Genomic DNA, 10,897 nt, shown 5'->3' with positions numbered 1-10,897 from the left:
GACCACCTTGTGGGCATGGGGAGGGGGAGTAAAGCAGTCTGATGGGAAGGAGAGTAGGAGGAATAAGAGGAGGGGTGCCAGCAAGGATGGAAGCCATCACTGTCCTCAACCAAAAGCCTGGTGGAACATCTCTGCCTTACAGGCCCTGAGGAATTGCATAAGGTCCCGCAGGGCCCTGATGGTATTTGGCAGAGAGTTCCACCAGGTTGGGGCCAGGACTGAAAAGGTCCTGCCCCTGGTTGGGGACAGCAAGATACCTTTGCGGCCAAGGATCACCAGCAGATTGCTGTGTAAGGAGCGCAACGCTCTCCCAGCAACATACTGGAGGAGATGGTCTTGCAGATATGTCTGTCCCTGACTGTTCAAGGCCTTAAAGGTCAACACCAAAACCTTCAACTGGCTTTCAGGACTCCACTGGAAGCCAGTGCAGCTGTCACAGCACAAGTTGTATATGTGCCATCCGTGACGTTCCCGTCAGGACTCGCGCTGCTGCATTCTGGATCAGCTGGAGCTTCTGGGTCAGTCTCAAAGGCAGGCCAGCGAAGAGCGAGTTTAGACTATTGGGAACTCATGGGCTTCACAAGCACTGGGGAACCTGCTGGGATAGTCTGCCCTTGGAGTCTGTTGGATCCAGACACCTTAGTCCATCCATTTCATGAGGAACACATAGGTGGCTGCTGTGAACACCCTCTGACTCTTCTGTCAAGAGTCACTGTAGTGTAGTTCTTAGAATGCTGAAGTAGGATTTGGGAGTTCAGAGTCCATATCCATGAAGCTTGCTGGGTGACCTAGCTCTCAGAGTTGTTGTGGCAATAAAATGATGGTGGGAGCATTCTGTATGTTGGTTGCCCTGAGCTGCTTACACAAAAGGCAGGGTAAAACAAATGCAGTAGACAGACTCACAGAGCTCATCTCACCTCAGTTTACAGAGCACCTTGAGGCAATCAAAACAGGTTAACAGAGTGCAAGTGGAGGGAAACTTGTTCCTGATTTGACTCTAAACAGGTTAAAGCATATTTCTGAGGTGTTGAAATAGACTCCTCTACCATTCCCTTACTTTTAACTGTATTTGAGCACTTCCCAAATGTGCTTTGACCAACTTGCATTCTGTTAATCTTGTAGTTATTTTCATTGCCATAAGCCAAGGTGTGAAATGGACTCTATGAGTCTGTCTGTCTAGTACTCTTTTTATCCTACCTTTCCTCAAAGCTGCTCACAGCAATGTACACAATGTTCCTGTCCGCATTTTATCCCCACCGCAATTCTGTCTGTATGTCCCATTGCTAGCGGGCTAGCTGCTGCCATCAACCAACTGCAGCAGGGCTGTTGCCATGGAGATTGTTGATGGGTGTAGTAGTGGTTATAGAATGCTGTGTGGCACTTTCACACACAATGAACAATGCTCTTTCAGTCCACTTTCAAAGCACTTTAATGCTTATTTGCAAGTAGATTTTTGCCGTTTCAGACAGTAAAATCCAATAGCAAACTGCACTGAAAGTGCATTATTCAGCATGTGTGAAAGTAAGGCATTCTGAGATCTGAATATGTTTTAGAGTGATCCAAGCCATATATTCATTTACTTTTTGGTTTGGAGACCAAGCCCTGTGAGGAAAGGCTGAGGGACTTGGGAATGTTTAGTCTGGAGAGGAGGAGGTTGAGGGGGGACGTGATTGCTCTCTTTAAGCATTTGAAGGGCTGTCACTTAGAGGAGGGCAGGGAGCTGTTATTGGCAGCAGAGGATAGGACTTGAAATAATGGGTTTAGATTAAGGGCGGGAAGGTACCAGCTGGATATTAGGAAAAACGTTTGTACAGGAAGAGTTGTGCAACAGTGGAATCAGCTGCCTAGGGAGGTGGTGAGCTCCCCCTCACTGGCGGTCCTTAAGCAGCAGCTGGACAAACACTTGTCAGGGATGCTCTAGGATGATCCTGCATTGGGCAGGGGGTTGGACTAGATGGCCTGTCTGGACCCTTCAGACTCTGTGAATCTATGTTTCTATGAAATAGCTAGCTTTTTCTGAGTTCACTTCTGAGCCAACTCAACTGATTTCTCTGCATCTCTATCCTGGATGAACATTTCTAGCTCCCCTTTCAACACAGTGCCCTAATAATCACCCAAAATAGCCACTTTTGATAGCTGAAGAATTATACCAAAGCAAGAGTCCTCATCAACCCATGCCAGACGCTTTCTGTAAACCTAGTCTGCTCAGCCTGGTCAGGATCCAAGTTCTGAGCTGTCTCTTCCAAAAACTGAGGGTTCTGCAGGATGGGAATTGGAAAAGGCTGGTGCTGTGCTTGCTGGTCTCGAGAATGTGGCATTTTAAAATCTCAGTGTCTGTAGGAAGGAACAGGTAAATTCTGCAATGCAAATAAATTATGTAAATTCTGTGTTTCGCAGCACAGTCGCGCCACCATAGCATCTTAACTGCAACGATGGCGTCTAATGACTTGCCCTTGTTATGAAATTTTTAAGTGGATTGGAGAGAGAAAATAAGTCTGTCACCAAATTGGGATCTGGGGGGGGGGGCGATGCCATTGCATACAGTCTGCAAAGCACAAATATATTACATCAAAATATTTTGCTTTTCTATGTTGGAAGATGGTGCAGAACCCTCTCGGCTGGGTAAGTTTAAATGGAGCCTCTGTTTCAGGGCAGGAAGAAAACAGGGAAAAGAAGAGCATCTGAAGCCAATGGGAACTATGTGCAGTCATTGCTGACAGCCTCAGACACAGCAATGTACTTTTGACCCATTGGTTTCAGTGTGAGTTACACAGCTGTAACTGTATGCAGGATTGCCACTACTGTGAAGAAGAGAGTCATCCACTGGATGTTGTGTTTGTTCAGAAAGGGTTGTCACTGATTATTATTGTTGTGATTCACGCTTGGCCTCCAGGTCAGTGCCGGCAAGTTAGATGAAAAGTAATGGTATGCAAGATGAAATCAACCCAGTTTAATGAGCTGCACCCCTTTGAAACCTCCTTGTAATGTAATGCCATCTGTAGCTATAGCAACCCCAAAACAAAAATAAATGTTTTCTGACAACTAAACCCTGCTCTCATCTGGACTGTGGTTTCTCATGTAACAAAACTGCATGAAGTCCATGGTATGTAATAGAGCTCTTAATTTAAAAACAACCACCACCTATAATTGCTGATTTCTATTGGTTCAAATGCTTTCATTTTCATTAGGGGACAGATGAAGCTGCTTGTTAGCGAGAATGGCTCCAAGTGCGTTTAGAGGTTTAGTCCACAGCCAAGCATATTTCTCTCTGTCTGCTGCAATCAAGCTCAAGAGAAACCAAATTAGCCAGACTTAAGCTAAAATAACATTGTTTGCATGAGGTCTGAAGAGCTGAAATCTGTATCCAAAGTTCGGCATTGGCTCAATTCAGACATCACACAAAACTGCAGGACAGGAAACTCAACTGTAGTTTTGCAAGACATCTCAATTGACCAGCCGTAGCAATGACCCTTGCTCTGATCTTAAGAGGCTTCTTCACTATGGAGATGGGAGAGGAGAGGACATAAACAGCAACAGAAACCAGCTCTGAAAGCATGTTTGTATGAAGGGAAGCTCAATGCCTGTCTGGATTCCAAACAATGAGTTGAATTGATGTTGAAATGGAGTCTTGTCAGAAGGAACATGGGCACAGATACAGTAAACAGCACAGGGTTTTGGAAAATGTGGCATGTCTCAGCAGCAGCAGAATGGCTCCCAGTCCTGACTGTAGCAGAGTAAAGATTGTCCTTGTGGTATAGTTACTGTAAGCATTGCAACAGAATAGTCTGCTTCCCCCTTGACATTTATGTGAGTTGGTTTAGTCTCGTGGGGTGTAGTCCCCTGCTTAGTTCTGTTTGTTGTCTAGAAGTATAGACTGTATGTGCTTCCTAGTTCTAAAACCAGTTGCTCTCATCTCTGTATCTCCACGTTACTAAATGGATGCTGTTTTGAGCACACCTGTGTCCACTGGATGAGCCCAAGAGCTGGAACCTGAATGGGTTCCCTAATCCTGACCTATGTAAACGAGAACATTATACCCATCTTCCTTTCTTCTCCCATGCTGTTCTGTTGCCTACTCTACAGCTTACTAGCCCTCAGGATAGTGGTATGTGGATCAAGGTCCACTTATGAACTGTAGTTTCCATTAGGTTGGCTGGATCTCCAGCTTCTTGACTTGTTGCACATGTGTTAGGAGAGCAGCTTTCTTGCAACCCCCCCCAGTGCTGTGAATTGCCCTCTGAAAGCCTGTAGATGGGTATCCCCTCTTCCCCAAGAATAGAATTCTGGGTGCATTTTGGGGGGTGCTGCAGGCACCAAGAAAGTGCTGCTTCATGCCCTGCACCTATGGGAGTGCTGCCCTGGATGTAACGCATAGATTTTAGTATTTTCAAAGAAACACGTTGCTTCCTATAAATAGAAAAGTTTATCCACAATGTATTATTGGAAAAGATCTTCAACCCTGAAAGCAATTTGGATTGTTCGAGAGCTACTTACTTCAGTGAGAATCTGACATCTGATGTGGTTCATTAAATAACTCCTGAAGGTCTGGTCTACACACAGAGCAGCTGGTAGCATTCAGGAGCACTCACCTGCACCGGGAGTCTATTCAGTAGACGTTAGCTCTTTAAACTATGCCACCCCAATAGTCTAAAAGGCTACAGTCCTCTCAACAGAATTCTGATTTAGGCAAGTGCCTTAGAATGCTACCACCTCATCAAAGCTGGAAGAAGAAGAAGAAGAAGAAGAAGAGATTGGATTTATACCCTGCCCTTCACTTGGAGTCTCAGAGCAGCTTACAAACTCCTTTCCCTTCCCCTCCTCGCAACAAACACCCTGTGAGGTAGGTAGGGCTGAGAGAGCTCTTTCAAGAACTGCTCTTTTAAGAACAGCTCTGACAGAACTATGGCTTGCCCAAGGTCATCCAGCAGCTGCAAGTGGAGGAGTGGGGAATCAAACCTGGTTCTCCCAGATTAGTGTCTGTGCACTTGACCACTATGCCAACCCAACTCTCAAACTGGCTCTCAAGGAAGGGAAACACTTAAAACAAACAACAACAAAAATAGCTCTAGCACATCAGGGTGATTTTAGCTCAATTTTTCTTCTATTTTATTTAGTTGTATTAGTTGATGGTTTTCTGCATTAGTTATTGACTCAGAAGGAGGGTATTTTTAACAAAGGGAAGATTGGAAACAGTGTGATTTACCATCTGAAGTGGTCTAGTCTTATGTTGGTAACTGAGAAATATTACTGAGAATTGAAAGAGCTACCTACTGTAGACTTGCCCAAGAATTTGGACTGAGTGACTTCCCCCATCTTCAACCACATTACAGGTCCACTAAAGTCCCCCAAATTTTGAAAAGTGGTATTCTGTGGGTCTGGGGTGCATTGTATATGTTGATCAAGAAACACAAGTCAAATGTCCCAGTGGGCACATTGTGGGAAGTAAACTGAGAACCCACAATTAGAAAAGATGCCTTCTTGCATTTATCCCCTATTTTGACATATTTATTACTGTGCTGTCCTTTCCCCCTCTTAATTAAATCAAAATAACTGTTGACCTTATAACTTTAGCTTGTTATTTTCACTTTGAATATCTTAAAGCATCTGCATCATGTTACATGTTAACTTGCTGTTCAGTCTGTATCTATAAGTTTGAAATCTAGCTTCCTTTCCTATGTATTTGACAAAGTGTGCATGCACACAAAAGCTCATACCTTGAATATACCTTTGTTGGTCTTAAAGGTGCCACTGGACTCTAAATTTGTTCTTTTCCTTCAGACCAACATGGCTGACCACCTGGAACTATCAGTACAAAGCAGTTTAAATAAAGAGTTGGGGCGCAGTGGAAGATCATCTGCTTTTCATAGAAGAAGTCCCAGGTTCAGTTCTTTGCATCTCCAGTTAAAAAGATCAGGTAGCAGGTGCTTCGAAAGACCTTTCTGCATCCAAGACCATGGCGAGCTACTGCCAGTCTGAGTAAATAATACTCAGGCCAGTGGTCTTCTTCAGTATAAGGCAGCTTCATGTGTTCATACAAGAAGTCCCAGGTTCAGTCCTTCGCATCTCCAGTTAAAAAGACCAAGTAGCAGGTGCTTTGAAAGACCTTTCTGTACCCAAGACCCTAGAGAGCTACTGCCAGTCTGAGTCTTCTTCAGTATAAGGCAGCTTCATGTGTTCCTTGTCTGATTTGATGAAGAAAACTGAAAGTTGCTTAAAGCCTTTAACCCTGTTGTAAACATCCTATACAGAGATAAAAGAGATCCATCGTCAATCCATTTGCCCATGTAACATTTAACAGCCAATTATCACTTGATAACAGAAGTCTTTTTGGCACTCTGTTAAAAAGAAAACAAATAATTGTCTGTAATCCACTGACCTTGACAGCTGATGGTTTATGCCAGAAAGGTCCTCTGCTGGTGATTTTTACTGAGATGAAAGGCTGAGCAACAGAAATAAATAGTGGCCTTTCTAATAAAGGCAGATGGATTTGTCATGGTGCCTACTGGGAGTGGATTGTCTAAGCAGTAATGTTATCGAAAACAACTGTTTCTTTGAATATATTTGCTTAGCACAATTTTACTAGACAAAACAAATGACGTACTTAAGGATCCATGTGTCCTTCTGAATTGATGTAATTGAATAACAATCAGGGAGTCCTCCATATATGAGGACGCAGCAAGGATTTGTGGATTCAGATTTAAACTTAGAACGTCTTGTTCTTTTGTTGTTCTCTCTCTTCTCATATTCCTTCACTTACAGTTAGTGGTCAGGGCTGTATGCTGACCCTTCTGCTAATCCCCACTTTGTGGTTTTTTTCTTTTAAAAGAAAGACTCAACAGTTGTTGAGGGAATAGGGGCTAACTAGATTTATGTTTTCTTACCATATTACTTGTGATACAAAAGGCTGACATGGGCCCCTGCCACACGGCAGGGAAAACACTGGCCAAAGTGTTTTAAAAGCTGCACCAAAAAAGAGACGCCGTGGTGGGATCCCACGATCCCCTGAGCCGCGGTGCCGTTGCTCCCCGGCACGATCAGATGCCGGGGAGAAAGAGACGATTGGGAGGGGGAGGCTGCCGAACTGCGCATGCTCGAGCATGCGCAGTACGGCCGGGGGCTGGGGATGCGCCGGCGGAAAGACACGCCGGCGATCCCACGGCCGGCAGTGATGCGGCCTTTCGGAAAGAACCACCTAGGTAGGTGGTTCTTTTTTGCTGTGGGGTTTGGCCGGGAGGGGCGGATTGGGAACAGGCTGGGAACAGGCGCAACACGATTCCCAGATGTTGCTGTGGTATCGCGCCCGTTTGCTGCGGCCCCGATCCGTCCCTCTCCCGGCCCAAAACGTCTCGTGTGAACAGGGCCATGATTAAGGTAGGCTGTCACTCAGTGGCTGAATACCTGCTTGGTATGCAGAAAGTCCCAGTTTTAGCCCCTGGAAGGTCATGTAGCTGTTGTTGGGAAAGTCCTTTCTCTGCATGAGTAGGCAAGACTGAGCTCGACAGTAGCAGATACTGGGAAACCCCTTTTTCTGGAGACCAACTGGCAATCAGACTAAACATTACTAAGCTACATGGACCTATGTTCATAGGCAATGAGTGAGAAAAGTTGGAGGTCCAAGTATGAATGCTCTCTGTCCACATAAAATAACTTTCAAATGGATGCCTATTCAAATGTGTGCCTGGTGTAACTGATCATATCTAACTAACTTTGAACTTCAAGGTCCTTTTGTTTGTTGCTTGGTGTTTTGGTAATTAACTTTTTATTTATTTATTTTGTTTGAATGTTCATATCCCACCTTTCCTTATGGTTCAGAGTGGCTGATAGGGTTGCCAGACGCCCTTGGCTTGCCAGTGGGGCAATTTGGGGGGTGTTCCGGGCGTGGGAGTGGATGTTGTGTGGCAATGCTCTGCATTTTGGGCAAAACTTAGGTTTTTTGGCCTAAAACCATAGAGTTTTGCCCAAAATGCAGAGTGTCACCGCATGATGGGTTTGGGGGAAGAGCATCCCTCACCAGCCAGCTGGCCGGTGGCAGGCAGAAGCCCGAAAAATCGGGGGAACCCCCACCTGGATGGAGTCTGGCAACCCTAGTGGCTTACAATAATAGTTTACAAAATTCAGTTAAAACCAAAAATAAAATAGCAAACCCCAAATCTCTCCCCCTCTCCCCTTAAAAGCTGCCTGCCATTCAACCCCCCTCAAAAGCCTTGGTGAACTGGCAGGCCTTGTAGTTCCTCCTGAAAATCTCCAAGGAGGGGGGCCCATTCACCTCTTCAGGAAGCCCATTCCACAGAGCCATGATGGAAAAGGCCTGGGCTCTGGTCGATGCCAGATGGGCTATCTGGTGGGATAGCCAACAGATGGTTGCCTGATGATCAAAGCTGGCACACCGGGACATATGGAAGGAGACAGTCCTTTAAAATATGACTGGAACTATATTGGTAGGAAGATCTTTAACTAATCATGGTGGCTATGTGTGACTTCAGGGAACAGAGGCAGGATTCTTTAGAATAGAGGACATCCACCTGTCTTGCTAATAGGGTTGCCCGGTCTCCCCTGGCCTCTGATGTGGGATGGACGGATAGGGTTGCCAGATCCAGGTTAAGAAACTCCTGGAGATTTGGGGATTCCACCCTCTAAAATAGCCATTTTCTCCAGGGGAACTGATCTCTGTAGTCTGGAGACAAGTTGTAATTCCAGGGGATCACCACGTCCCACCTGGAGGCTGGCATCCCTACTTACTAAACAGGAAGATGATCTTATGAGTAGGGGTGCTGCAAAATGTGTGGCTGGCAGGTGAGCAGGCTGTGTTTCTGCCCACCTCTGCCGGGGCTGGGCCTTGGACCTGCCTGCTTTGCACCTGCCTGCCTTGTGCAGCTGCATAATGGTACGCAGAGGTTGCAGTGTGGGCTACAGGTTTACCAACATCCAAGTGGGCCCCAGAGAACTCCTGGGATTACAGTTGATCTCCAGATGACAGAGATCAGTTCCTCTGGAGCAAATGACTGCTTTGGAGGGTGGACTGGATGGAGTTACATCTCCACTGAGCTCCCTCTCCTCCTCAAACCTTGCCCCAAATTTCCTGAAATTTCCAAATCCAGAATTTGCGATCCTAATGGGGAGAGGGGAGGCATGGGAGCTGTTGGTGAGCTATATCAGTGACAGTAGCAAGTTTGAGAAGAGATGTGGGGGACTGCAGACCCACCCAAGCCTGTTTGTGGGACCATTCCACTTATGTAGCATGATACAGTGCATTACACTGGACCATACTATGCATGAAGACTGGCCTCACAAATAGTGTTGGGTATCTTGTAGGTAGCTGAACAGCCCATTGAGGGGGTTGGCCCCCTGCTTATGACCAGCTGGTAGGGAGTGAGCCAAGCTGGGGGATGTCAGAGTATCCTTAATTATGAGCAACAGTGGAGTTGTGCTGAATACTTGCCCATTTTGGTTTGTGCTGTACAAGGAGTGCTTTTAGGGGGCTCCAGATCTTTATCAAAAAGCCCCTACCACTGGGAATATTTCTCATTTTCCATCCATGTTTGCAGCTGTTCTTGGATCCAACCAATCAACAGTGGACGTTGCTGGCACATACTGATTCCTCCCATGTTATGTCTCCTCAGCAGTCCCTTGTGATCCCTGGGAAGATGATTACAGGGGTTGCAGATTCATGTCGACCAAAACCAAGCATCTGGAGGAGAGAGGCTGCAGTGGGGAGGGAGAAGAGGGCAAAACTGCACCTTCTTCCTCTTTCATCAGGGGAACGATACTTGCTGCAGCCCCCTCCACCCATGTGGCATTTTATCCACCTGGGACCTGCGGGAATCATTTTACCACTGGCAACCACCATGGGGAGGCGAGCACGGGGACATTCTGAGTGCTTTCCACTAATGGCTGGGTGGTTCCAGGCCAGTATTTCCAGTTTGGGACTTCCATAAATCTTAGCTCCTGTCCAATATGGATAGACATCCCTGTCAACAGGACACCGAACCGTGCCTAGTAACACCTCGCATAGATATAATAATTCCTGATTTCTCAACCATCATCCAGGACATGTTCAGGCCTAAGTCACTTTTATCCATTGACTACACTCTGAATAACACAGGGAGAAATCCTAAACAGGTCTACTTTGAAGTATATGTCATTTTATTAAATGGTGATTAATCCTAGGAAAGTGATCTCTGAAGTGCATCTTAAATTCATCAACATAATAATTCCTTTATAAAGTGTCTGTCATATTGTATGCTTTGGAATTCCTGATTATATTATCTATTTTTAAATATGTTGGTTGATCCTAACTTTGTTTACATCTTGATCCCAAGTTTATTTACACAGCAGTAAGTTTCAGCATTTTGATGGGGCTTTCTTGTATGCCTAGGATTTCAGGTTTAAAGTCAGTTAAAATTCCAAAAGACTGCAAATATTGGCTGCTGAAACCTATTTCTTCTACACTGTTTTTCAGACATCCAGTAGTGGCCGACACTCTGTTCGCATCACAGGGCTCAGTACAGTCGACTTCAGAGCTGGTTTTTCCAGAAAGCCAACGTTAGACTTCAAAATGTCTTCCAGCAGACCAGTGCAAGGTTGATTGCTACTCCAATTGTCATTGAAATAACTCTTGCCTTAATGGAGATTTCTGCAGTGATGATGAAGATAATAAATCCTGCCTTTTGAGTAATCTAAATCCACAAGTCAGTTAACAAAACTAAACCAATGGCACACCTTTCTAAGTCCTTCTGAATCTTAGAAGCAGGGCCACTGGGGGGGGGACTTAGGGGACAAAATTCGGGGGAGGGGTCAGAATGCATTACGCTGCATCAGGGGTCGTTTCGTAGAAAAAGAGCTAGGGGAACTCATTAGCATATGCCACACCCCCTGACATCACCGGAAGTGTGTCATA

This window comes from Gekko japonicus, unplaced genomic scaffold (genome assembly GCF_001447785.1).
Source record: "Gekko japonicus isolate JY-2015 unplaced genomic scaffold, Gekko_japonicus_V1.1 scaffold69, whole genome shotgun sequence".
NCBI lineage: Eukaryota > Metazoa > Chordata > Lepidosauria > Squamata > Gekkonidae > Gekko > Gekko japonicus.
Note: the sequence above shows the minus strand (reverse complement) of the source record.